The sequence below is a fragment of the Tiliqua scincoides genome, chromosome 9 (genome assembly GCF_035046505.1).
Source record: "Tiliqua scincoides isolate rTilSci1 chromosome 9, rTilSci1.hap2, whole genome shotgun sequence".
Lineage (NCBI taxonomy): Eukaryota > Metazoa > Chordata > Lepidosauria > Squamata > Scincidae > Tiliqua > Tiliqua scincoides.
The window spans coordinates 19773391-19800537 of record NC_089829.1 but is presented as its reverse complement, the minus strand read 5'-3'; the positions used below and the strand labels follow the sequence as shown (position 1 = coordinate 19800537).

Sequence of the window (27147 nt, the reverse complement as noted above, 5' to 3'; positions counted from 1 at the left end):
CAGACTGCAGATGGACATCATCGCCCTTCAAGAGACAAGGCTGCCAGATTCCGGATCTGTCAAGGAGAGAAATTTCTCATTTTTCTGGCAGGGAAAACCGCCAAACGAAACCAGGGAACATGGCGTTGGCTTTGCGGTCAGAAATACCCTGCTGGAATCCATCATCCCACCTACTGTGGGAAGTGAAAGAATTTTGACCCTGCAGCTCCAGTCATCAGCAGGACCTGTCACACTCATCAGTGCTTATGCACCGACTCTGTCGTCTCCAGCAGAAGCCAAAGACAAATTCTACAATGACCTGGCCACCACTATCAAGAAAATCCCTGTAAAATAGCTATTGTTCATCCTCGGCGATTTCAATGCTAGAGTTGGTGCTGATAACAGTTCGTGGCCCACTTGCTTAGGTCAGTTCGGCACTGGGAAGATGAATGAAAATGGCCAACGCCTGCTAGAGTTTTGCTGTCATCACGGTCTCTGTGTCAGCAACATGTTCTTCAACACAAAGCCCCAACACAGAGTCTCTTGGAGACACCCAAGATCAAAGCACTGGCACCAGCTCGACCTGATTCTCTCCAGACGCTCCAGCCTTCCCAGCATCAAGATCACATGCAGTTATCATGGTGCTGCCTGCGACACTGACCACTCCCTGGTGTGCAGCAGAGCGAAACTGCAAGCAAAGCGACTGTATCACATGAAAAAGGAAGGAAGACCTCGCATTGATACCAGCAAGATCCGGGATCAGAGGAAAGTGGAGGAATTTGCACGAGCACTTGAGGAATCTCTTCCAGGCCCGGCCGATTCAAACGCATCCAACAGATGGGAACATTTCAAGAACACCGTTTACAACACCGCCTTGTCCATATTTGGCAAGAAGACCAACAAGACGGCAGACTGGTTTGAAGCCCACTCTGAGGAGTTGACACCAGTCATTGAGGAAAAGAGGAGAGCTCAAGCAGCATACAAGGCCTGTCCCAGTGAGCGCAACCTGCAGGTCCTCCGAGCTGCTCGCAGCAAAGTCCAGCAGGCTGCCAGAAGATGTGCTAATGACTACTGGCTCCAGCTCTGTTCCCAGATACAGATAGCAGCTGACAGAGGCAACATCAAGGGGATGTATGATGGTATCAAGCAGGCCCTAGGTCCAACACAGAAGAAAATTGCAGCAGGCGAAGTCATCCAGGATCGGGCGCAGCAGATGGAACGCTGGGTGCAGCACTACTCTGAGCTATATTCCAGAGAAAATGTAGTCACCGAAGAAGCGCTGAACAACATTGAGTGCCTGCCTGTGTTGGTGGAGCTTGACAGTGAACCAACCCTAGAAGAACTTCACGTGGCCCTGGACTCCCTTGCCTTTGGCAAGGCACCAGGAAAAGACAGCATCCCTGCTGAAGTCCTAAAATGCTGCAGAGATCATCGTCACTGAGCTGCATGAAATCCTCTGTCTTTGCTGGAGAGAAGGTGGAGTACCTCAAGACATGAGGGATGCAAACATCATCACGCTATACAAGAACAAAGGCGACAGGGGTGACTACAACAACTACCGCGGCATCTCTCTCCTTAGCGTAGTAGGAAAGCTGTTTGCCCGAGTTGCACTAAAGAGGCTCCAGGTACTTGCAGAGAGCGTCTATCAAGAATCGCAGTGCAGATTCCGAGCAAACAGGTCCACCACTGATATGGTATTCTCCCTTAGACAACTGCAGGAGAAATCCAGGGAACAACGACAGCCACTCTTTATAGTCTTCATAGATCTCACGAAGGCTTTCGACCTGGTCAGCAGGGACGGCCTCTTCAAGATTCTCCCCAAGACTGGATGTCCACCCAGGCTCCTCAGCATCATCAGATCTTTCCACAAGGACATGAAAGGCACTGTTGACTTCAGTGGCTCCACATCAGACCCCTTTGACATCTGAAGCGGAGTGAAGCAGGGCTGTGTTCTTGCGCCAACCTTATTTGGGATTTTCTTCGCTGTCCTGCTGAAGCATGCCTTTGGAACTGCAACAGAAGGCATCTATCTCCGGACCAGATCAGACGGAAAGCTCTTCAACCTCTCCAGACTGAGAGCAAAGTCCAAAGTTCAGCTGAAATGTCTGCGTGACTTCCTCTTTGCCGACGATGCAGCTGTCACTACCCACTCTGCCAAAGATCTCCTGCAGCTCATGGATCGTTTTAGCAAGGCCTGCCAAGATTTTGGACTGACGATCAGCCTGAAGAAAACACAGGTCATGGTTCAGGATGTGGACTCACTTCCCTGCATTACAATCTCTGCGCATGAACTGGAGGTTGTCCATGACTTTGTGTACCTTGGCTCAACGATCTCCGACACTCTTTCTCTCGATACTGAGCTAAACAAACGCATCGGTAAAGCAGCTACCACATTTTCCAGACTCACAAAGAGAGTCTGGTCCAACAAGAAGCTGACGGAACATACCAAGATCCAGGTCTACAGAGCTTGCGTCCTGAGTACACTTCTGTACTGCAGCGAGTCATGGACTCTTCACTCACAACAGGAGAGGAACCTGAACGCATTCCACATGCGCTGCCTCCGATGCATCCTCGGCATCACCTGGCAGGACAAAGTTCCAAACAACACAGTCCTGGAACGAGCTGGAATCCCTAGCATGTATGCACTGCTGAAACAGAGACGCCTGCGTTGGCTCAGTCATGTTGTGAGAATGGATGATGGCCGGATCCCAAAGGATCTCCTCTATGGAGAACTCGTGCAAGGAAAGCGCCCTACAGGTAGACCACAGCTGTGATACAAGGACATCTGCAAGAGGGATCTGAAGGCCTTAGGGATGGACCTCAACAAGTGGGAAACCCTGGCCTCTGAGCGGCCCGCTTGGAGGCAGGCTGCGCAGCATGGCCTTTCCCAGTTTGAAGAGACACTTTGCCAACAGTCTGAGGCTAAGAGGCAAAGAAGGAAGGCCCATAGCCAGGGAGACAGACCAGGGACACACTACACTTGCTCCCAGTGTGGAAGGGATTGTCACTCCCGAATCGGCCTGTTCAGCCATACTAGACGCTGTGTGAACCACCATCCAGAACCACCATTCAGAGCGCGATACCATAGTCTTCCGAAACTGAAGGTTGCCAACAACAACAACCAAAAACCAAAAGGGATGAAGTCTTAACTTTAAGAGAGAGGGAGGTATATGACTTATTTTGGGGGCTCCTTACCCTAGATGATGCCAGCAGGTGCAGCTTTCGGACACGCTGAGCACACATTTTCATAAACCCAAGCATGCCTGGGTAAGTGAAAAATACAACACTCCAACTCGTGGCCCAAAGGTTGCTAATTGCATTCACACTCCCCTGCCTGCACTGCACCAACCCAACCCTAGTGGCACCTTGCAAAAGTGCTTATGGGTGACTAGCTGCTCCAGACTGGGGAAAGTGTTTGCATTTCAAATAACTACGTAGGTCAAAGAGCCCCTTCCTTAGCTTGCAGAAGATTCTAACAAGTGGGTCAGGGCTTTGAAGGAGGTTGCTGACATTCCGTGGCTTTGGCCAGCACACTTCAAAGAGCAGTCAGGGATCTCAAGGAGATACCTGCCCGGGATGTTGCCTTTGAAGGAGTTGCTTGGCCAAGACCCCTAATCTTCAGTGGCCCTCTTGGTTGCTCATCCACCTGCATGCTCAACCCTTCTGTGACTCACTCTGTCCTCACTGTCTCTCTGCTCTCACTTCCTAGGCCTGTCAACATTTCCACACCAATTTCTGCTCCTCCTCTCCTTCCAGTTGGCCTGGAAGGACAGAAGGGGCAGAATGACACAGTATCCATGCATGCTGATTGGTTGCCACTGGGTGGAAAAAGGATAGTAATGGGGTGGCTTGGTCACCCACCTCTCTTGCCCGCTTAGTCCTGGTTTTGCACGCAGGGTGGAGAAAGAGCCCTGATAAAATCCGAGAGCTGCCAATACTGGGTTAGGTCAACTAAGGGTCTGACTCAGGATGGGAGCTGCACATGAAAGCAATGTGGTGAAAACGGACAGCATCTAAATTTGTATGTGCATTAATGTATGCTCGGAGGTGTAACACACTGCCCTGATGCCCAAGGCAGTGACGTCATGATGTCACACGACACTGTGACGTCACTTCCAGGTTCTCCCGGGAGGGCAGGGTGCTTGCTGCTGCAGCTTTGGAGGAGAAGGAATGGGCAAGGAGGAGGAATGGGATGCACAAGCCACTAGTGCCTCCTCCACAGCTAGGGCAGAGGCTGGGGGCAGTCAAGTGCCTCTCCCGCATAGCACCCGGGGCCCCTTAGGCTCCAACCAAGTTATGCCTCTGTATATGCTTATGGTTTGTGTATATGACAGTAAAATGGAAGGCTGCTTATGCAGACCGAACTTGTTGGTTGGAATGGATCTCTAATGACTCCCAGCCCATTCTAAAGTTACCCCTTCTGCGGCTCCTGGCCCAAAGGGACCCACCTCTGGTTGTCACTTGCAGAGGTTGGCATCAAACACAACATCCAGAAGGAAGATGCCACGAAAAGGAGCATTAGTGTGATGACTGCGGGCACAGCGTGAAAAATCAAGATGGAACACCTTGCTGTAAGCCAACCTGTCTAACGGAGCAAAACACTTCCCAACTGCTTTGCTGTCTCTTGAAAGTCACTCTTGTCGGAATGCTGACTAAATATTTAAACTCTGATGTTCCACTTCCAAAACAGAACACTTTCTACATTAAAAAAACCCAATGCCCAGAACGAAGGCCTCTGAGACTTGTTCTTTCTCCCCAGAGTAATAATGTTCATTTTAACCTTGATTGGGGACTTAACAAATTTATGCGGTGATTTCGGTAATACCTACGTATTAATTTTACATCTCCTTTCTTCCTGTTTGGGTAGATCTGGACCACTAGGAATTATGTTAAGACAGACAATAGGATACTAGGGATTTCCAGTGAGTAATGTACTATGTTTAAAATCTTTCAATCAAATTAATAGTATGCAGAGCTCTCCACTGTGTAATTGCGTCTAATCTATTCCAATTTGGAAGTCGGCACTCATAGACTGTATAGATGGGATGTTTTCCCCTTCAGGAAATTATACTGACTTAATTTCACATTCTTACTATAAATCCCAACCCAACAGGGCCCCTTTGCAACCTCAAGATCACCATCCGAAATCAGCATTTCATGAGTGCACTCCCAATAATAATTTTAATGTCATTCTCCAAATAACAGAGAGACACACTTGGGGTTTCGAAATTATGAAGTAGGAAAAAAAAATAGGAAAAGGAGAACAGAAATGGGCCTTCTGGACTTCAGGTTGACATTTAAAAGAGATAGCAGGGCACGGCAGGCAGGGTTGGACACAGATTATGGAAGTAACTGTGTGATCTTGGCTGGTCACAAAGACTTTGGTGTCTACAGGCACAGAAGAAGGAGGTGATAAGATTGTCAGGTGGTAGAATGGATTGCACCACTTCCAACTGCAGAAAATTTGTGCATACTCCCCCCTCAAAAAAAAACCCCCTGGAAAGTAGGCCATACCGCTCCCCCTGCTTCTGCTTGTTGTAGGTTTTTTGTTTATGTACAAAGCAAGGCAATCTCTTATCTATCTCTTATCTATCTTATCTATATAAGACATCTTATCTATCTTATATCTTATCTCTATCTATCTTATCTAGATAAGATATAACGCAGTGGTTCTTAAATTGCTGGGTTGCGATCCACCAGCCCGAGAAGCACTGTCTCTGCCCCTGAAGGGTTGGGATGGAGGAATGGTGGCAACACGATTGCCAGGATCACACCACTGCCAGGGACATAGCACCTTTTCTTAAATTTAATCTCACCTCAGTCTGTGCCGGCCCTCTGGGTGTGGGGGTGTAGGGATTCTCGTGGAGCCCTCTGAAGGGCTCCCCACACCTCCAAACAGTGAAAACTGTAATCATGACCCAGAAGTGGGTTATGATAGCATTTTTTTTAGTATTCTGAGGCACGGGAAGCCCAGCAAAGGGCTCCACGGGGCTCCCTGTATCCCCCAGAAGCAGGCACAGACCAAGTAAAAAAAAGCCCCTATGTCCCCAGCGGTGGCGCGATCCTGGCGATCACGTTGCCGCTATCCCCTGGGCCCTGCAAAGACTGTCCTCGGTTCTCAAAGTCACTGTGAGTTTGAGAACTGCTGGTCTAACTTAAATTTAAATTCAATTTTTAACTCCAAGTTAGAACTTTAACATGAAGGAGAGAATTTGAGGATCTAGTCAGTGGGACCACAAGGAATAGCAGCTAGGTAAGTGTCGTATACTTGGTCTCACACTCCCATAACTTCTAGGAAACATATCAGCATAAAACAACAAAGCTAACTGGCTAACTCTATTATTCTCTGACTCTCACCTGGGTCAGCTTCTTTTGTAGATCCTCTGGTCAGTTACCTAAGGGCCACATGGTCCTGGCAGGGCAGGATGTGCACCCACCTCCTTTCTCACCAAGAGACAAGGAACAAAAACTCTGTCCTCCAGAAGTGGGGCTGGAAGCTCGCCCTCTCAGCTCTTCCCTCCCCCCTGGAGATCTACAGCTTCATTCCATCCTTGATGGGCATCTTTCTGGCTGCCTAGGTGCTACATAATCACCTTCCATTGAGTTGTAAATTCTTAGCAGCTAGGCCTGCAAGCCACTTCTGTGTTACTGTTTTAGCTTGGTTCAGGCTTTGCAATGCTACTAGGCCTAAACTGTACATATTCATGAAAGTAAGAAAAAGAGAGCAACCCAGCAATGGCAAGTTCCTTGTGTCAACATCCCGTGCATGCCACCTACCAGGCTTTCATGTAAGAGGACAATTCCTGATGAAGAACCAGATGCTCCCACTCTGTCAGCAAGGGGGTTAGAATCAGGGTGGCACGGCAGTGAGGACCACATTGGTTTGTTTCTTGCTGTGAATGGTTTCACCCCTGCTAACTGGTTAAGAGGCACTTTTTCAAGTGGGTGCTCCTCTTTTATTTAGCAGGGGGAGAGTAACTGGCCCACCTCACCCCAGCACTGTCTGTTCTAGTGGGTGTCTGCTGGTGTTGCATCTTTTTAGATTGTGAGCCCTTTGGGGACAGGGAGCCATTAGATATTTGATTTTCTCTGTAAACCGCTTTGTGAACTTTTTGTTGAAAAGTGGTATATAAATACTGTTGTTGTATATAAATACTGTTGTTGAATGGACTCACAGTAAACTAACACACTTCTGCACTGCTTTTTAAAAAGCAGTCAACAAGAGCAGTTCCTAGATAAAGGTGTGTGGCCTGAAGGTTGAGCCATCGCCTTGCCTGAAAAAAACTAAACAGGATCAGCTTGGATCTTGCCTTGGATGGGTGACCAGAAACCGGGGACTAGAGACAAAGGGACGTGGACTGGCAAGAAATGGTTAACAGCCTGAAAACCAGCCCAAGGTGTGATTTTGCAGCGGCCTGTGGGTGATTGGAAAGCGCAAGAGCTGTGCAGCAGGGATGAAGATTGCACCATGAAGGGAACACCTGGAGAAACGGAGAAGCCTATGAGTTACTCATGTAAATACTACTTGTAAAAACCCCATTTGAAGAAAGGATTTATGGTCAGCTTGCTAATGTAAACCACTTTGAATCTAAGAGACTCAAGTCTATGGTGGTCTATAACCACTGTAATAAATAAATATAACATTTAAAAAAAGTTCTATTAAATGAAAAGATAACGAAGTTTAAAAGATGACAGACAAAATAGGAGCATTAAATAGTGATACCAGATGAAATCCTACTGCAGCAGATAGAAAACAGCTAAAATAAGTTAAAATCAGAAAGAAAATTTACATTTTAAGGGCCCACCTAAAAGCCATCAGTGCGGGGCCATAGCTCAGTGACAGAGGGTATGCTTGGCATAGTGTTGCAGGGGTCCCAGATTTGCTCTCCAGCATCTCCAGGTAGGGCAGAGAAAATTCCTACCTGAAACCTGAATAGTGGCTGGCAGTCAGCATTAAGTTAGATCACTGGTTCCCAACCTGTGGTCTGGGGATTATGGGTGGTCCACGAGATCCTGAAAAGTGGTCCAAGAGGTCTCAGGGGGAAAAAAACTGCTTTTGAACAGTTTCAGCATCTCTCTGAGCAAGTAGTCCCCCATAGATCACCAAAGAGAGTAGAGAACAGACCACCTGCAGCTGGAAGTAAAAGCAGCAAACCACAAATCTTCTCTATAAATAATAAATCTCTAACAAACTTTATCTAATTACAGGCAGCCCATATCATTTATTTATTTATTTTTATACTGCCCTTCCTCCAAAGAGCTCAGGGCGGTGTACACAGCTGCTCCCTTCCTTTTGTCCTCACAACAACCCTGTGAGGTAGGTGAGGCTGAGAGAAAGTGACTAGCCCAAGGTTTGGTACCCATGGATTTCTTCATCTGTGGGTCCCCGAACCCACGATTTGGGCCAAGCTGGAACCTCCAGAGCCGAGGTGCTCCTCTCACCTCCAGAGGCTCTTCTGAAGCCTGTAGAAGCCATGTGCATCCACCCACAGTCTCTGCAGACTTCAGAAAAGCCTCCAGACCGACTGAAGCTCAGCAAAAATCACAGGTTTCAAATATCTGCTGTTTCCTGATCTGTAGGGGTTCTGGGAATGGAACCCCCGTGGATAATGAGGGCCGCCTCTATAACAAATTTAAATGTATTTTTTGGTGTGCGGGGGGGGGGGGGTAGGAGGTTGCATGTGTTCCACGACAATTCCAATTTTGGTCTAAGTGGTCCACAGTCTCCTAAAGTTTGGGAACCACTGAGCTAGATGGACCAATAGTTTGACTCAGTACAAGACAGTAACCTATGTACCTATGGGTGCCCAAAGGACCCCTTCAGGAACGTTCCGCAACTGTGGTGCCATCACAGCAAAGGCTACACCTTTGGTACCCACCAGCCATGTTTGTGCAAATGTGACTCTAAAGACAGCCTGTTCTCCATTTCCATCAGCATGACCATCACAAGGCACACTGTGCTCATGCACACATCAGTTCCCCTGTGGAAGATTCTACAGTACACACAACAATTGGCTTTGCCCTGTAGGATGTGGAGTCACACAAAATCGCCACTGCACAGAAACTATGCTGGGATTAGGACCCAAATGCAGCACTGAGAACAAGGAGTTTGGTTGGCGTAACTAATATCCATTCCTAAGCGTTATATAGGCTCACAATGTTGACCTACGTGTCACATATCGATACCTAACTCAGAGCTGTGCATCGTCCATAATTACTTTCTCAAAGCAGCAAAACGCTGATTCTGAGTCAGTGAGATGTTTCTGAAGTATCGGGTGCTGGTGCCAGCCCTGCACTGGTCTTCTCATGCACAATCCATCTCTCCCAAGTTATCTGCACCTACTGCAGGCAGTCCTGGTTCCCCGAGACAGCCCAACATACTTGATAAATTATAGTTATTAAATGTATTTCCCAAGCGCTGCCAACTCTAGCACAGTTAGTTAGATCACACTGCAGCTCCAGCGTCAAGGTTTTACTGCATTCAGTGGTTTGAGAGTTGACAAGATGAAACTGGAGCGCGGACGCCTATAGCATAAAATTGCAAGAGTCATCTCTCGCATCGTACTTGATCAAGTGTCAAACGAGATAGTGCCAGGCGGCCTCACTACCCTTCAGTCGTTTCAGTACAGCTGGAAGAAAAAGGGAGGAAAGAAAACGTCTCTTGGCAGTAGGGAAGCATTGACTAAGTGCTGCCATCTCAACCAGCATGGGCATTGCACCTGCTCAGATTCCAATCCCTAGCCCAGGACAAATGGAGTATCGGCAACAATGGGTTGCTTTGAACCATTCTCCTGGGTCACAAGCTTTGACAAATGCACACATGCAATGTTTAAATGAGCTCTGCACCATATGGGTCATTTTCAAGTATCATCTGAAGCAGTTCAAGAAGGTACTAAGAGAAGCAAGAATGAGGAGAGTAGTGACCAGTGGTTAGTGTGCATGCATCCCTTCATTCTCTCCACTTTCCTTTTTTACTGGGTCAGTAGCTGAATGGGGAGGGAGGCGGCCACAATCCCAGGTTAAAGAGAACATGTGGGGAGAGGGCTATTTGGGAAGACCACCCCCTCCCTGGAGAGCACAAAATCCCAGGGGTTCTTAGTAAAAATCAAATCACAGTAGCACCTGTGAGAGATCAGACATGGTAGCCCAACCTGCTAGTCAAAAACATGGACTAAGCACGCAAGGAGAGAAAAGATATCTAGTTCATTAGGAACCCAAAAGATAAGGAATTAAACAAAATGGGGAAAGGGGTAGGGATAGAAAAAAAAGTGCAACAAGCAGGCTGATGGAAAGTGAATCCAATGGAACTTACATGGAGACAGAAAAAGTTTGACCAAATCAGTTCCCATAACTAGCAGTGCCCAGCAGATGGAGCTGGGACGCTCTTCAAGAGCAAAGTATACACAACCCCTTCCTTCTGTTCCTAAATAGAAGAAGTTTTGTGCACTTTAATAAACCAATTCCTGCACTTAGCTTGGTGTACTCCTTTCCTCCAATCTCTAAAAAAACTGTACAGGCTGTGGGCTGGCCTGAAACAGTGCCCAAATACATTTTCCTGCCAACCTTCCACTTTCTCTAGCAGCAGCAGCAAAAGAAGAGTGTCCGGGGTGGAGGGTTTCATCTCCCCCACATTTTTGTTAATTCTTCTTCAGTTACCCAGAATGCTGGACACAGGGATAGCCTTCTACTGCCACCACTGAGAAAGGCAAGGAGAAGATGGAGGGTTGGCAGGGAGTAAAGGGAGAATTTTCCCATGCCATTCAAGATTGGCTTGGTTCGTTATTTAAATTATTACAAAGAGGGGGGAAGAGGAGAAGATCTTGGATAAGTTTTGAGATCTGCTACAAGCTCAAGCCAGTTCACCCAATCTGGAGGTGGGTGAGCTGGCTTGAGCTCACATCAGATCTGTTCAAAAAATTATTCTAAGATCTTCTCCTCTCCCCTCCCCAAATCAAATGAATTTGGACAAACTGCAACACGGCAACTAGGTGACAGCAGGGATCACTCCCACACCAACTTCCCTGTTACGAATGGGTGAGGACACAAACAACACAGTGCCCTTCTCCGTTCGTCTTAAGCTATTGTCTTATGGAGGGTGAAAACACTCCTGGAATTTGCAGGAAAAGTCACAGGCTTGCGCGTCTTCTTCCAGTCTCTCCCAGCCCCCGTTTTAGGACTCCTGGTCATACAGAATGAATAAATAGCTGCCAAGAGGATTATACTTTTGCCACAAATTATCCCATTATAGTAGAATTAATTTTATAGTCTTCTGAATCTCAAACATTTGGCACTTGAACACAGCAGAATTACTCTTTGGAGAGCTAGACCCAAGACGGATGACTTCACGGAGCCACACACAGGGTGACAGAACCATCTGCCATTAGGCATGTCAACAATGATAAGAACATAAGAACAGCCCCACTGGATCAGGCCATAGGCCCATTTAGTCCAGCTTCCTGTATCTCACAGCGTCCCACCAAATGCCCCAATCATCCCAATGATGGGATGATGCATCACACAGCAAAAAGCCAGGTGAGCTGGATCCAGCACTGGACCATGCATCAAACATTAGATGGCTCAAAACGTCCAGAAGATTCCAACAAGCCCCTACAAACAATTAGCTGAATTGAACCAGGCAGTGAGTTTAGTCTCCTGGCTTTCTGCATAATGCTTTGGGTAGGCTTCCCATTGAGGCACACATAAGGAAGGGAAAAGCTTTACATAGTGCACTGCATTGATGCTTAGGTAAAATATCTGTGTTCAATACTGACATCCAGCAGCCAACACAATCATTTTTTTCTGAAAAAAGAAGAATCAGAAACAGTGACTGTTTCTACTGTAACAATCCTCAATTTAGAAACATGGAAATGATTCCCAAAGAACTCCTGTGGATCTTACAAAGCATCAGGTTGCAGGATTTCAGCTCACTCTTTTCTAATTATAAATTAGATGCCGTAATACAACTGTTACATGGGGTTGCAAGCTTAGTAGCAGAATGGTATCTTCAGGCAGGGCTAAGAACAACAGAGTCTAAGAACAAAATGGCAGATGCGCTTCAATGTCAGTAAGTGTAAAGTCATGCACATTGGGGCAAAAAATCAAAACTTCACATATAGGCTGATGGGTTCTGAGCTGTCTGTGACAGATCAGGAGAGAGATCTTGGGGTGGTGGTGGACAGGTCGATGAAAGTGTCGACCCAATGTGCGGCAGCAGTGAAGAAGGCCAATTCTATGCTTGGGATCATTAGGAAGGGTATTGAGAACAAAACGGCTAGTATTATAATGCCGTTGTACAAATCTATGGTAAGGCCACACCTGGAGTATTGTGTCCAGTTCTGGTCGCCGCATCTCAAAAAAGACATAGTGGAAATGGAAAAGGTGCAAAAGAGAGCGACTAAGATGATTAAGGGGCTGGGGCACCTTCCTTATGAGGAAAGGCTACGGCATTTGGGCCTCTTCAGCCTAGAAAAGAGACGCCTGAGGGGGGACATGATTGAGACATACAAAATTATGCAGGGAATGGACAGAGTGGATAGGGAGATGCTCTTTACACTCTCACATAATACCAGAACCAGGGGACATCCACTAAAATTGAGTGTTGGGCGGGTTAGGACAGACAAAAGAAAATATTTCTTTACTCAGCGTGTGGTCGGTCTGTGGAACTCCTTGCCACAGGATGTGGTGCTGGCGTCTAGCCTAGACGCCTTTAAAAGGGGATTGGACAAGTTTCTGGAGGAAAAATCCATTATGGGGTACAAGACATGATGTGTATGCGCAACCTCCTGATTTTAGGAATGGGTTAAGTCAGAATGCCAGATGTAGGGGAGGGCACCAGGATGAGGTCTCTTGTTATCTGGTGTGCTCCCTGGGGCATTTGGTGGGCCGCTGTGAGATACAGGAAGCTGGACTAGATGGGCCTATGGCCTGATCCAGTGGGGCTGTTCTTATGTTCTTATGAACAGGCTGATTCTGTATAGAGTAGCTTCAGGAGGATTCCCAGCTCATGCTTTGCTTGGAGAAGTCCCAGGCTCAATCTCTGGCAATGTTCCTCAGGAGGACAGGGAAAGACCCCTGCTTGGAACCTGAATGAGCAATGCCAGTCAGTGTTGACAGCATTGAACTAGACAGACTACATTTATTCTGTAGCTTTATAAAAATAGCAAAGGATATACAATGTGATCAAAAATAATTTTTGAGATTTTCTGGTATCTAACATGTTTCTTGGTCATTCATTCAAGTCACCAAGAGCCAGCAAGGAATTATCTCAATCTTGCAAATTCAAAAGTGTGGTTTAACATAGTTTTTGAAGGCATTCCTGCTACTTACAATTAGTTTTACAAGTTCTGCTTGTGGCTCTGGAAAGCAAATTTGTACTGTAACATGATGAATTTGATCCTTTTCAGACTGAGGCAGCTGGGAATTTCTAGACAGCAAAAATATTTGCTGTAACAAAGAAGGAATCTTTGGCCAGCTGTGAAAAGGGTTAAAAAAAAAAAAGTGTTCTATGGAACACCGCTGATGAAATTGTAGGTGACGGAATGAAATTTGTACTGAAGCCACTCCCCATAATTTTCAGAGGCTCTGTGGGTTATGCGTATGATCCCACCAAGTTTTATAAGACATACAGCAGGGAGACTGCCTTTCACATCACTCAATCTACAGGCCAATCACTGAGCTGCCCATCTGTCCATAGGCCTCGCTTTGTGCATTTTCTGCTTTTCATGTGACATGACTCTCATTAAGGGTTTTAATAACTAAAAGTAAAAATGTTCTTACATTAAATTTTAAATACACTATAAACTGCAAAGAGACGTGAAGACACTTATAAATAAATGTCTATCTGTCAAGCCAACTAGGAAAATCCACTCCCACCCATGTAGTTCATATGATCTGATTGGCATTGCATATCTAAACTTTGAGAAGAATACGCTATAATTAATATTCCAAAATGAGCTTAACATCACCGTCTGTTTTAAGTAAACAGTAATCATAAGGTTTGCTAATCAAGTTCCCTACGCATATAAACAGCTGAAGTGGCAATTTGTACCTGAGGAGTTAGAGATTAAGAATTAGGCAAAACAAAATTTCAAGGAAAAAAATAGTAACAATGATTAGTTACTCACATGCCTATTAACTAGAGTTTTGTTTGGGGAGGGCGGGCCCATATTTAAGTGAGGTTTTTGGGGCATTGACAGCTGGGCTGGGTTGCCCCAATTGTATGCTCAATCAGCTGAGAGAGACAGAATTGAAGAAAACCTCTCCCAACCTCAAGAATTTATTCCCAGGTTGGATAAATGAGGGGGCCATTTACCTAAAGGGAAACTCAGGCTCTTGAGGTTCTGAGGCAGCTGGTGATTGCATCCAGATGCCTTGCCATAGGGACAGAGAGAGCTATCTTCTTCTGAGACACTGACCAGCTTTCAGACAGAGCATTTTCTCCATTCTACCATAAGATGCTGGGGATTGAACTTGGAACATTCTGCAGGCAAAGCATGGGCTATGATCCGTCCTTCCTTCCTTCCACCTGTCCCTTCCGTCTTTCCTTCCCCACATCAGCCCCCAAAGCATTGGTATTCCCAAGTTTAAAAATGAAGGTGGTACAGAGTTCTCACACTGCCATCTCTCCTGGGCATGTAACCAGCACAATAGCGAAATCTGATTGGTTATGTTGTGTCAGGTCAACACCCTCTGTATATGACCCCTGATTGGTTGGGACTGCTCTAGGAAGCCCAATGAAGCTCAAGACGTGCTACAAAAGTACCAAAGGTAGCAAACAGCAAAAAACAAGACTGGGAAAAAAGTCTGTTGTTTCAAACCAACAGACTCACAAATAGAGTAATACATTTGCTGCTAGATAACCTCAGCCAGGTTTGTATCCTACTCGCCATTTGCAGCAAGCCAATGTGCTAAAGCAGTGCAGCTCTCCATTGCATTGCTGTTTTAAGCCATTTCTTCCCAGTGTTGCACAAACACAACAGGGATCGAATGTGTACGCCTGTGGGCCAGGCAAAAATGGGTTAATGAATTTTCTTGATTTATTATTATTGCTTTTTTTTAAAAAAAATCTTGTCCTTCCTTCAAGTTGCTCAGGGCAACAAGCATAGTTCCTCTCTCGTTTTATCCTCCCATTACTACATGTTCACCTTTGCAAGGATTTGAACCCAAGTTTCCCTTCTCTCACTTAGCTCAACATTCAACCTCAACATTCAATTAGCTCTAAATTAAAACCAAATTGTTTATATACACACTGATATTATTTATATCACAACTTAACTGCTGATGTACCCAGTCTCATTGCAGGTGGCAAGAAGGAGACAATTTAACTGGGGTTGTCAAGCAGCAAGTGTTTTACTCTATTTGTATTATTTGATTATTAAAGTAAGTATTTACTTATTCAATTAAATCATTAATTATCAATTTTTTTTCCAAGCCTGTTCGGTGCTGTGCGCTGCCTTTGGTACTTCAGTAGCATATCTGGGGCTTCCCTAGCCTTCCTAGGGCAGTCCCAACCAGTCAGGAATCACATACAGAGGGTGTTGACCTGACACTATTTGGTCAATAGGTTGGCAGTTAGTACTGATATCTCTGATGGCAAATGAATTAGACTCTAAGTGAGGGAATTATTTATCAGATCAGTTCCTTGGAATAACCCAGGCAAATGGATCACTGATTGTGCTCACTTGCTTTTCAAATCTTTCAGAATGTAAATCTTGAAAAATCAAAAGGGTGCAAGGGGGTTTTTCACACTGTAAGATGCCTTCACAAAAACAGTCCAACCTTTGCATCTAATCAGGGAGATCAAAGCCAACACTGCAAATGAATTTTCGGTTAGTAACTAGCTATTATTAATAGCTGCTCCAGTACCATGGCAATGGAAAAAGCTTCCTTAAGTCAGACTGGATTAAGAGGCGACTGGAGCAGAGAGACCTTCAAGCACATAAATAACTTCACAATTCAATTCAGAAGCGGAGCTCTTTTTGCTGTCATAGCCAGTTGGGCCAAATCACATAAGACTGTTCACTGCAAAGTGACATATTTTGCTAAACTGTTACAGACTTACTGAGCTCTGCGCAATAAATTAGGCAAAAACAGGTCAATATTGCTGCCTGCCCAATAATCAATAGTGAGACAGGAGCGATTAGAGATCAAAAAGAATTTTTAAAAATATATTGCAGGCAGTGACACTTGTGCAAGCATCCTGTTTTTCCCCTCCCTCTCTCTCTCTCTCTCTCGGATCAAATTACTCCTCGCTATATCGAATACCAAAAAGGGCATTCAACTCAAAATGTGCTTGGAGAAATTTAATATCAGTCCAATGGCAGAACACAGCATTCAAAGAACAGATGCAGGTTGCATGGAACCTAAATTACCTTCTGCAGAAGGCTGATTACCATTAATAAGCAACGACAGACAATATACCATCAATTTATGTGGCACTTTACAGGAGGTTGGAGTGAAAATCCCGTTAATGAAAAGTGGGAGGAAGAAAAATGTAAGGGCTGAGAGCCAGCAACTGCGGTTTGGTTTGGGGACCACAGGGAAGGGCTTCACAGAAGAGCCAGGTTCTGAGAGAAGGGTCCATTAACTGAGCAGAAGTTTGCAAACCTGCCTATACTAGCATATGTTCAACTGAAAAAAAGAACTTGAGCTCCCCTCCAACTGCTTGCATGCCCACACAGAGTTAACTAGTCTTTGCATTCAAAGACAGAAAAAAAATCACATGATGGGGTGGTGCAGTGGAACCAATTAAAACAAGCCATCCTGAAGACCTCTGCAGCCTCTAAACTTATCGGATGAAAAGATGCAATTTGTTCTGGGGTCTCTCCGCCTGGTTTCATTTTGCCACTAAACAGTGCATTTCTCTCCCCCCCCCCCATTTGTAATTTTAAGACTTTATATGCTCTTTGGAGTCGTGTTTTAGGCTGATTGGCAGGATTCAAAAATTTCATAAAGTTAAATAAAATGAACCAAAAGCTAAAGACAAGCAAGTAGACCCATTTTATTATCGGAAAAAGCAAGATATTGTCTGACCTCCGTAGGACTTACAGTTAATCTTAAAATGATTAAAAAGAAAGCCTGTCTCATGTTGGCAAGACTGCAATCTTCTCCCCCCCCCTGCCAAATCCAAAATCCGGCTCACCTGCACAGTGAACCAAATTGGCTCAGTGCTCCCTTTGTCTTGCTATACCTTCAACATTCCAAGACCAAAATACCGCCTTGTTTTAGCTGCAGGATAATTTTCACTTGGTTAATAACAGCAAATCTAAGAAATATCTCCATAAGTTTGGCAAATTGGAGCAATATCGCCTGCTCTAAGAGAAACATGGCTGCCACCCAACAGGACAGCTGAAGCCCATGGTCAAGCACCAGGCAGCTTCTCAAATGGTACCGCACCTAGCTTTGCTAAAACTTCTCTGCCAAGTTGCCAAAGTGCCACCCCAACCAAGATGTGAACCCAGGACTTGTGAACCAAGCTGTCCACAAGCCTGCGTTTGTTCAGCAGGTGTGGCCCAACCTGAACCAATGTTAAAATTTCCCAGCCTCCTATTTTTTTGCATGTATGTCAAGGGAATGTGCACTGTGCAACCCTCCCCTTTTCTGCCTCCGCTTCCTCAAAACAGTCTGTGTGGGAGTACCCTGACAGTCCAAATTCAAAACAGTCTGGGAGGTGGATCCTTGAGTCCAAGAGGAAGACTTCCTCTTGGGGTCAAAGATCCACCCTCTCAAACTGTTTGGAATGGGTGGAGGAAATGGTGGCAGCTGTGATGGCTACAGGGACTGCTATGATCCTTCCTGGAAGGAAAGTGAAAGATAGCAGCCTCCTCCCTCCTCTTGCAGCCTTTGATGGCAGTGCTGGAGGAGAAAGGCTACCATTGCCCGATTGTCTTCTCGCTCCCTCCCAAGGGAGCAAGGCACTGCACAGACTTCTTGGTAATCTTTCCAAGGAATCTGCAAGAAATCTCGGTATATACCTCCTTCACATTTTCCCCAGCAATGAACTCGTGCAAGGAAAGCGCCCTACAGGTAGACCACAGCTGCGATACAAGGACATCTGCAAGAGGGATCTGAAGGCCTTAGGAGTGGACCTCAACAAGTGGGAAACCCTGGCCTCTGAGCGGCCCGCTTGGAGGCAGGCTGTGCAACATGGCCTTTCCCAGTTTGAAGAGACACTTGGCCAACAGTCAGAGGCTAAGAGGCAAAGAAGGAAGGCCCATCGCCAGGGAGACAGGCCAGGGACAGACTGCACTTGCTCCCAGTGTGGAAGGGATTGTCACTCCCGAATCGGCCTTTTCAGCCACACTAGACGCTGTTCCAGAACCACCTTTCAGAGCGCGATACCATAGTCTTTCGAGACTGAAGGTTGCCAACTACTGTCTATCTGCACGTGCAACCTGGCAGCTCAAAATGAGCACACAGACTTTAACACCACCCTTAGACAGGCCTGTATGCTGCCACTTGAATGGTGGGAAACAAAGGCAGCCTACAGGTGAATAGAACTCTCTTACAAAAGTTGCTTCTGTTGTTCTTTTGCACCACAAATCTGAAACACAGCAGGTGCTGTGGGAGAGTTGGCCGCTAAAATGCTGGTGGACGAGTAACAAGATTTTATGTATTTTACACATTTTTATACTGCCCTTCCTCCAAGGAACTCAGGGAGGTGTACATAGTTGCTCCTTTCCTTTTGTCCTCACAACAACCCTGTGAGGCTGAAAAAGAGTAACTGGCCCAAGGTCACCCAGGAAGCTTCATGGCTGACGAGGGATTTGAACTCAGATTTTCCAAGTCTAAGCCACTCCTGAGCCACTACACCATGCTGGAATTCTTGGCAAGGCTCCACCTGTTCAGCAGACATGTTTATATCATCCCCAAAGTCTGAGCCCTGCCACTGTGTGCACATTTCTCAAAAGCAGCTAAAGTTGCCAGAAGGCATTATTGGTTAGGAAGGGGAAAAGAAATAATTTGATTGATGCGTACTGCCCAGATAGCAAAAATAGTCCGTCATTTGCTTCTCCCACCGAAATAAACTAACAGTTATTTACACTTTAGGGATCTGGATTGGCTATTAACAGAGTAAACACCAGAACGCCCAATATTTCAAGACTTTGCAGTGCAGGAATCAAGTATTCCAACGCCTGAAGTAATGAAGGGGATTCTGGCAAGGAACAAGCCTCGTGTTCTCCTTGCCTTGGTCACTGTTGACCTGCATCAGACTAAAACCTAAATCCAGAGCTGGGAGGAGATAAGAAGCCACAAGATGATAAAAATGCAACAAAGGATCTGAAATGGCAGCTTGCTGGAATAAAGATATGCTATGCTGATGCACCCTCTTTGGCATTCATGATATTCACACAAATTCACTCAGCGCACACAGTGCCTCTTTGTTGCCAGCAACAAACATCAGTTCTACCTCAAGCATAATTAATTATTGTAATGCAGGAAGGGGGGGAACACTATGCTAGCAAAATAAAATGTTTGAGGCAGAACAAGTGGATGGGCAATGACTAATCTGAAGCGGAACGAGTTTAATAGAGTAAGAATTGTGTATGTGAGAGAGAGGGAGTTCTGTTAAATGCCTCTCCAACTATTACTGAGGAACCTATTCCTTTTTACTAGAAAACTGAAGATATCACGTACATGTTACTGAAAAAGCAATCACTTACAGCACTGCGCAACAAACACTCCACGTGCACGGCACATGCATTCTCCCCAACAAGTGCTCTTTAGACCACAACTGGTATTCATCCCCCACAGATTGCAACAACTAAAGCTACAGAAGACACTTATCCACTTTTCCCTTCAGCAACGCCCGTTGTCATGCAACAACAGCGCTATATTCAAAAAAGCGAGCACTAAGAGGCCAGTGTCTGCTGCCCCCTGACTTTCTCCTACAAGCACTGGAAGTTGCCTTATACTGAGTCAAGCCATTGGTCAGAAAGCTTGTCAACACTGACTGGCAGCAAATGTCCAGAACTTTAGGCAGGGATTTTTCTCTGGTCTACCTGAAGGTGCCAGGGACCAAAACTGGAACCTTCTGCATGCAAAGCAGTGAGCCACGGCCCACCTGAAAGAGCCAGGATGGCATAATTGAGGAAGTATTTCGGGTTTCAACCAAAGAGAGGTGGGTTCAAAATCCCACCCAGTCAAGAAGCTCACTGAGTTGTCTAAGGCACACACTATGACTATGTACCAGGATGCAGGTCTCTTGTTATCTGGTGTGCTCCCTGGGGCATTTGGTGGGCTGTTGTGAGATACAGGAAGCTGGACTAGATGGGCCTGTGGCCTGATCCAGCGGGGCTGTTCTTATGACTTCATTAATGACTCCTGCATTAAACCAGAGCTACACTTCCATAAGCGTGGTTTGGATGGATATTTGGGAATCACCACTGGACTAGCAAATCTGATGCAAAAATTGTAGTTTGGCCTAGGTTTGCAATTCCCCATGGGTTGCACAAACTGCATTTTGGTGCAGCACCTGACCTGATAGACCAAAGTTAGGCCAACCAGCTGCTGTCCAAGGCAGCTGCATTGTGGGGGGAGGGGTTCAAGTGCTGAAAAGGATGGAGAATCAGAGTAGCTGAGAAGCAGTTTTAAACCATCTTTTGTGGTGTATTTTGAAAACTCAAATATGAACTGACTAAATGGAAACCCATGGACTACAAGCGGTTAAGAAAAGTGATGGCTTGATACGAGGCCCGACCCAAGTTTAATCTGTCCTCACAGGTCTGTGGCAAGACGAAAAGTAGGGGATAACCTGAACTGCACTGCCTGTCCTCAGAAGAAAGACAAGAGATAAATGTAGTATGATGTCTCAATACTTGGTTGGATTAGATAACCTTTAAGTCATTTCCAATTTCATCAGAGACAGAGAGCTGGAAGAGATTCCCAGAGATTCACCTCCTGCAGACTAATCCTGCATGCTCAGATTGCAGCCCTGGCTGCTCCTCTTCTAAGTTTATTCTGCCCCTACCTGTCAATTTGGAAAGCGAGTGAGCAGAAATCCTTGCATCTAGCCATGAGCTTGCAGTCCGCTATCACAGGCAAGGATCTGCAGATGGGGTGGAAGAAATGTAGCCCTGGCCCTCACTTCTTTCATGCATCACCATCGCTTCCCATGACTGCTGCAGTCCTACTCACTCACCTACCTACCTGCCCACCCTCCTGTCTCCAGCTCAGAAAGCAACAAGCCTGGCTGAGTGAAGCCAAATGAGCTGACCTTGGCGAACATGGCCGAATTTTGGTCAGGAGATGATGGTCATTTCAAAATAAAGTCACAAAAGCATGGCCTTTGGAACTGGTGCACTAAGCAGGGTGAGCAACCCTTCCCCACTATCCTGCCACAAAGAGGGTCCTACACCCTCACCCTCTATTTAGCACACAAGGAAATGGGCACAAACAGCAGCCACTAGGTATATCCATCCGAAAATACTTGCATACACATGGTAGTGGCATCAATAGGGTATTGTACACCTGCTGTCCGTATGCAGAATCCCCAGGTGATGTTGGAGGATGTGTTTTATGCACCAGCCAGTGAATGTGCAGAGTGTCCCCGTGGCATATGAATTCACCAGGCAACATACAACACCCCAGTTCTTCTGTTTTTTTCTCCTCTACCAGGTAGAGCGAATGGGCACCATGACCCAATCGGACTGGCATAAGCACACACCATGACATGCAATTCAATTGTTTCCTCTTGCACTGGCATCGGACGCACCCAAAGTCTTGTGAGAGCGCACCAGCAGCACTGCCCTTCCATTTCAAAGCCCAGACATGACACCCAAGAAGCCACACCAATAGAGAGAGGCAGCTAATTGGGTAGCCCTCCCTATTCCCCTAGGAAGATTCTTCTCTCTTCAAAAGCTTATGGACGGATTGCAAAGCCACAGCAGCAAATCAAAAGGAAGCAGCTCCTCATTATCGACTTAAGAATTTCCCAGGTTTTCAACATAGAAGTCATTCCGCTGCTGTTTGATCTCAAAGCCACCAGCAACGTCTCCGGGCGTCCGACAGAGCACAACAGCTACGTCTCGTTCCTGCTTCGCTTCAACAGCCAGATGAATTTCCACCTTCAACCCATTTGAAATTGCAATCATAAAAGAAAGAGAGAGAGAGAGGAACTGCCAAGAGAGGCAATTCACAGACTCAAAAAACACTGGTCCGGAGGTGGAAATGGGAAGATACATAGAACCAGTTCAGTGTGACCCAGAGTTTAAAGAAATAACAGTGGGAGCCACTGCTGCTTATTGTCACTTTCAAATACGTCACTCTGCATTTGTGGTGGGGGCAGGGTAAATAATTAAATAAAGGCTTGGGAGTGTTCTATCAGAATGCAGAGTCAACCTGGATTTATGGACAAGGAGAATCAGAACTGACAGCCTAGGCACGTTCTCCCCTCCCCCCCCCTGCCCCCAAAGCTAGCACAACTAGACTTGCTTTTCAAAAGACATACAACCCACTGGAGAACCCAAGTTTTTTTCCCCTTTAAGGCCAAGAAGGCAGTGGCCCAAGTACAAAAGCATCTACTGCTGTTTATTGATGGAGAGGAAGTGGAAAGCACTCCCTGATCTACACCAGCCCATAACCACCAGTTAAACAGCGTTATGTAAGTTTCCTGCTTCTCGAGTGGGGAGAAGTTCCAAGGGTGATGAATGTCTGGATGCTAGCCTTACTTGGAGGAGAGACTGCTGGAAGCCGGCCCATCCACAAGGCACTACAGATAGGAGGGGGAGCGTTTGGAGGAGACACTGCTGGAAGCCGGCCTATCCCCAAGGCACTTCAGATAGGAGGGGGAGTGCCCACCTCTGTCCACCCACTCATCTCCACTGCCCCTTGATTGGAAAAGGAAGAGCAGAATAGAGCAGAAGGAGAAGTGTGGTGGAGAGGAGAGGGTTGGACTGGAATGTCTCCGATCTCTCTCCACCCATCACTTCCAATGCAGGGAGTGAAAGGCTAACATATCACCAAGTAAGAGCGGGGCAACATTTGGTACATCCTCTCGAGTGTTAGAAGATCTCAGGCCAGCCTGGTTGGATGCTTACGATGTCTTTGAACCACAAGTCTATTTATTATTTGCTTGCTTTAAAATATACAAGTTGAGTACTGGATGGAGGGCAGGCAGCTGAGACCTTCTTACATGCATCGGCCTGAGAGCTCTGTTGTTGTGTTCGGTGAACATTTTGTAAGCATTTGAGAGGAAGCCTAAAGGTGTGCACTCAAAAATAAGAAAAAAGGTGGCAGACTGCACAGCACATTGCGAATATTTGGAGTGAATTCATCATGTGCTCTGTAGTTATCACAACATTTACCACTGCTGTTAAAGAGAATTCCAACCGTTGAAAATGCTCCCCCCTTCCATTCAGACAACTGACAGCTAAGCTCCAGAAGGGATTCCGGCTACCACTATGAGCAAATTCAGCCTGCCAGCCCAGTTCCAAGGGGGGATTTCAAAAATAAGCTAAGACAGAAGGAAAGCCAGCCCACCCATTCCTCATGCTTCAACTACAATTCCTCCAAAAATGGTAAAAATAAGATCTGAAAAGATAAAGGAGGGTGGATGGAATGGGTGACAGGGACCCTCTCAGTTTCTAATGAATATGCTCAAGGGTAAGATGAACCCTGCAACTGAAGACATTAACTTTACTTATACAAGGTTAACACACATCAGGCAACAGGGCTGGTTCTGTTCATGCCTGGGGGCGGGGTGTTGCCAAACATCAATGCCAGCATGCCAGGGTATAAAAAGTCACTTCTAGCCATCTCCACCATGGTCCTCTCTCCTGCAGGAAGTGTGGAGGGGAAGGAAGTGGTCAACTGTAGCAAGAGAGACTCTTCTTTCCTCCACACTTGCTCTGCCACTCCATTCCCACCTTCCTTTCTTCAATTCAGGGAGCATGGTTGGAGGGGAGGAGGATGAGAAGCAGTGGCAGAAGTCAAGGCAGAGTGTGGCAACAATGGAGGTAGGAGTGTCCACACTGATCTGCTGCTGAGTTGTCACTTCAGTGTGCCTCACTGGTAGGCTGGCTCTGTGTATGCTCATATAAAAATGGAGGGTATATTAACAATATAACGCACCTTCCCCCTGATGTATCCTTTCACTGGAAAGAAGGGAGGGACTAAATATTTCAACCCAATAATTAAAACAACCAAGTGGAAGTCAAGGAGCAAGGAGTTCCACTGGTTGGAAGCAGTAAGATGTGAAGAGGGCACAGTTTGGAAATGGGGAACATCATTTAACAACAGTTAAGACAGGCTCTTGTATCGTCACTGCAGCAAAATTATCTCAAGGATATATTGCAACTGAAACTATCTGTTGCCACAAAGATGACCAAGGATGCTAGATGACGACATGTCCTTCTGTTTTCAAAGCTGTATCATTGTGGATGAGACTGAGTTACAGAAAGTCATGTGGTTTACTGTGACCCAACCGTCTTGATAATATACTCCACTTAATACTAAAGAGCAATTAGAAGGCAAAATTTGGCACTGGTTCCCTAAATCTGTAATGGCTGCCAGGGTTGCCCTGCTCTGTCCCCACCTTGAAGCAGGGTACCTAAACAACAAAAGAAACAGTTGGCGGGGTCCCCAGGTACAGGAGGAAAGCAGCTCCCTCTGCCCCTGGGATCTCAACCTCCCAAGCATTTTTTTTTTAACCTTTTACACAAGAAACTGGCCAAAATCTATCTGTAACGGCTTATCTTTTCGCTTGAGAAAAGCTGTAAGATGGAGGAAAAAAATTAAATTAAGACATTGACCATGAAACAGGGAAAGTTCACTGCAGCCTAAGTGAATTGGAACAAACCCAACAGCTACAAAAAGAAGCTTTTCTCCCAAGTACCTGTCAAATTCAGGAGATATTTCATTACAATCAGTCCAGGAATTATTCTCAGCCTGCCCATGCCAACAGGTAGGTTTCTACGGTACAAGTCAAGTGGGGAGAGGGGGTGCCGGTACGTCAAAGTGACAATTCCACAATGCAGAAAAAAGGATGGCAGTAATTTCAGCTCTACCGTTACTAGCATCTTGCCCCTTCATATTGCCTGAACTCCTCAAAGGGGTCACAATGACCTTTATTTAGGATGGATAGTATTTTATTTTGCTAAGCGTAGGAAAAGCGTCCATCTCCGGGAATGCAAAAATCCACAACAATGGGGAAAATCCATGTAGGATTGTTCCTCTTCAAGCCAGGCAGGCAGCTAGTAGAAGCTGCTTGTCACACTTGTCAAGGGTCAGCCTGAGTTGGCACTGACCAAAGGCCAACCTGACCCCTGAACTGGAGACAGTGCTAGCACCCAATGTACCATCAGAAGGCGGCTGGGGGACTATAGAGGTGCATCAGTGCATAATTAGTGCATTAATACAATAGTGCTATATAACTGGGGGGAAAACAGCTATCAAAGTGGTAAGAATAGTTACAAGAAAAGTTAAGAATAGTTATAAGGTAAATGTACTGGTTGTTGCTCTCCTTTCCATTTGTTCATTTTTGACCCTTTTCTTCCAAGCCTGCTGGGGCATGGCTGCTTTTGCCCCATACTTTAGTGTGGAGGTGGTTGCTGGATATGCAAATAGATATGAGATGAGAGTGGGGATTGGTGTAATAACTGTTGACATCACAAGGCATTGATGACTCAGGGCCCTATCCAATTTTCCAGTGCTGATGCTGCTGTGCCAATGGGGTATGCACTGCTTCCTGTGTTGGGGAGGCAGTCACAGAGGCCTCCTCAAGGTATAGGAACATTTGTTCCCTTTCCTCAGGGCTGCGCATTGTGGCTGCACCAGTGCTGGAAAGTTGGATAGGATTGGGTCTTCAGTCCCTTAGGGAGGAAAACCCAGTAATTGCCCTATGCTGTTCCCAGAGAAAAGGGACATAAGGGAGGGGTCTCTCTCCAAGGTGCCAGGTTATCCAAACAGAGTATTTTAATCTTCCCCACCCTCTCACTGGGGGTACTGCTCCTGATAACTCTGGTAAAGCAGTGGAAGGAAAGCAGTGTTGGATTCTGGCAGAGCAGATAGGTCGGTGCACATCCTTTCTCCCCTCCCTACCCCATAGCAAGCATTCAAGGTCCTACACTACACAGCTGTGCTCATACATACAATTGTTCAGGTCCAATCAGGGCTAGCTGAAGACCTCTTGTAACCCAGGGGAACACCAGCTTCCTGCCTGCTGCTTGTCCTCCCCTCCCCGGTTAGAATAGGAAAAGGGGAACAGAGAAGAAGAGGCAATGTGGAAGAGATGAGAACGATGGGCTACAGAGTCAGAGATGTATCTCCTTTCACCGGAGATCCTCAAGCCCACCTCAAGGTCTTCTCTTTTCCTTTGTCAAATTTAAGGAAAGGGAGAAGCAAAACAGTGAAGACAGGTGGGCAAAGCGAGGCAGGTATACCCCTCCCTGCACCAATCTGCTATCTGAGGTGACCCCCTCAGTTGACCTCACAAACGGGTCAGCCCTGGGTGCAGCCCAGCTGCTCTGGAACTGATCCCTGGGGGAAGGCCGACAGGAGCCGAGGGGCATCCGGTTCGGGACTCCTCATCCCTATGGGATGAGGATGGGGAGGTTAGAGAACAACAAGACAAAGGCAGGGTAGGAGAAGAAATTGGGAAAGGTAGGGAGATGGGATGTGATAGACAGTTTGGCACAATGAGAGGATGCGGGGACAAAGGAGCGAATAAGCAGCCCATCCTGGGGCATTCCGTGTATAATTGCTTTTATGCGAATGCCCGAAGTCTACGAGCAAAGGTGGGAGAACTAGAATGTCTGGTGACAAGGGAAAATATTGACATAGTGGGCATAACGGAAACCTGGTGGAATGCGGAGAATCAGTGGGATACCGCAATCCCGGGCTATAAACTCTACAGGAGGGACAGGCAGGGGCGTGTTGGAGGTGGGGTGGCCCTTTATGTTAAGGAAGGGATAGAATCCAGCAAAGTAGAGATTGAAGGTGGGTCTGACTCCACCGTAGAATCTCTGTGGGTTAAATTACCAGGCTTGAGCAGCGATGTAATACTGGGGGTGTGCTATCGTCCTCCAGACCAGAAATCTGATGGGGACCTTGAAATGAGGAAACAGATCAGGGAGGTGACAAGGAAGGACAGGGTTGTAATCATGGGGGACTTCAATTATCCTCATATTGACTGGGTCAATTTGTGTTCTGGTCACGATAAGGAAACCGGAT

The 27147-nt window shown here is 46.3% G+C and overlaps 1 protein-coding gene across 1 annotated transcript in view; it reads right to left on the bottom strand.

Moving 5' to 3' along the window:
• Positions 1 to 27147, bottom strand: part of PEPD (peptidase D) — a 183662-nt gene that overhangs the window by 63048 nt on the left and 93467 nt on the right. The gene's annotated exons all lie outside the window — the stretch shown is intronic.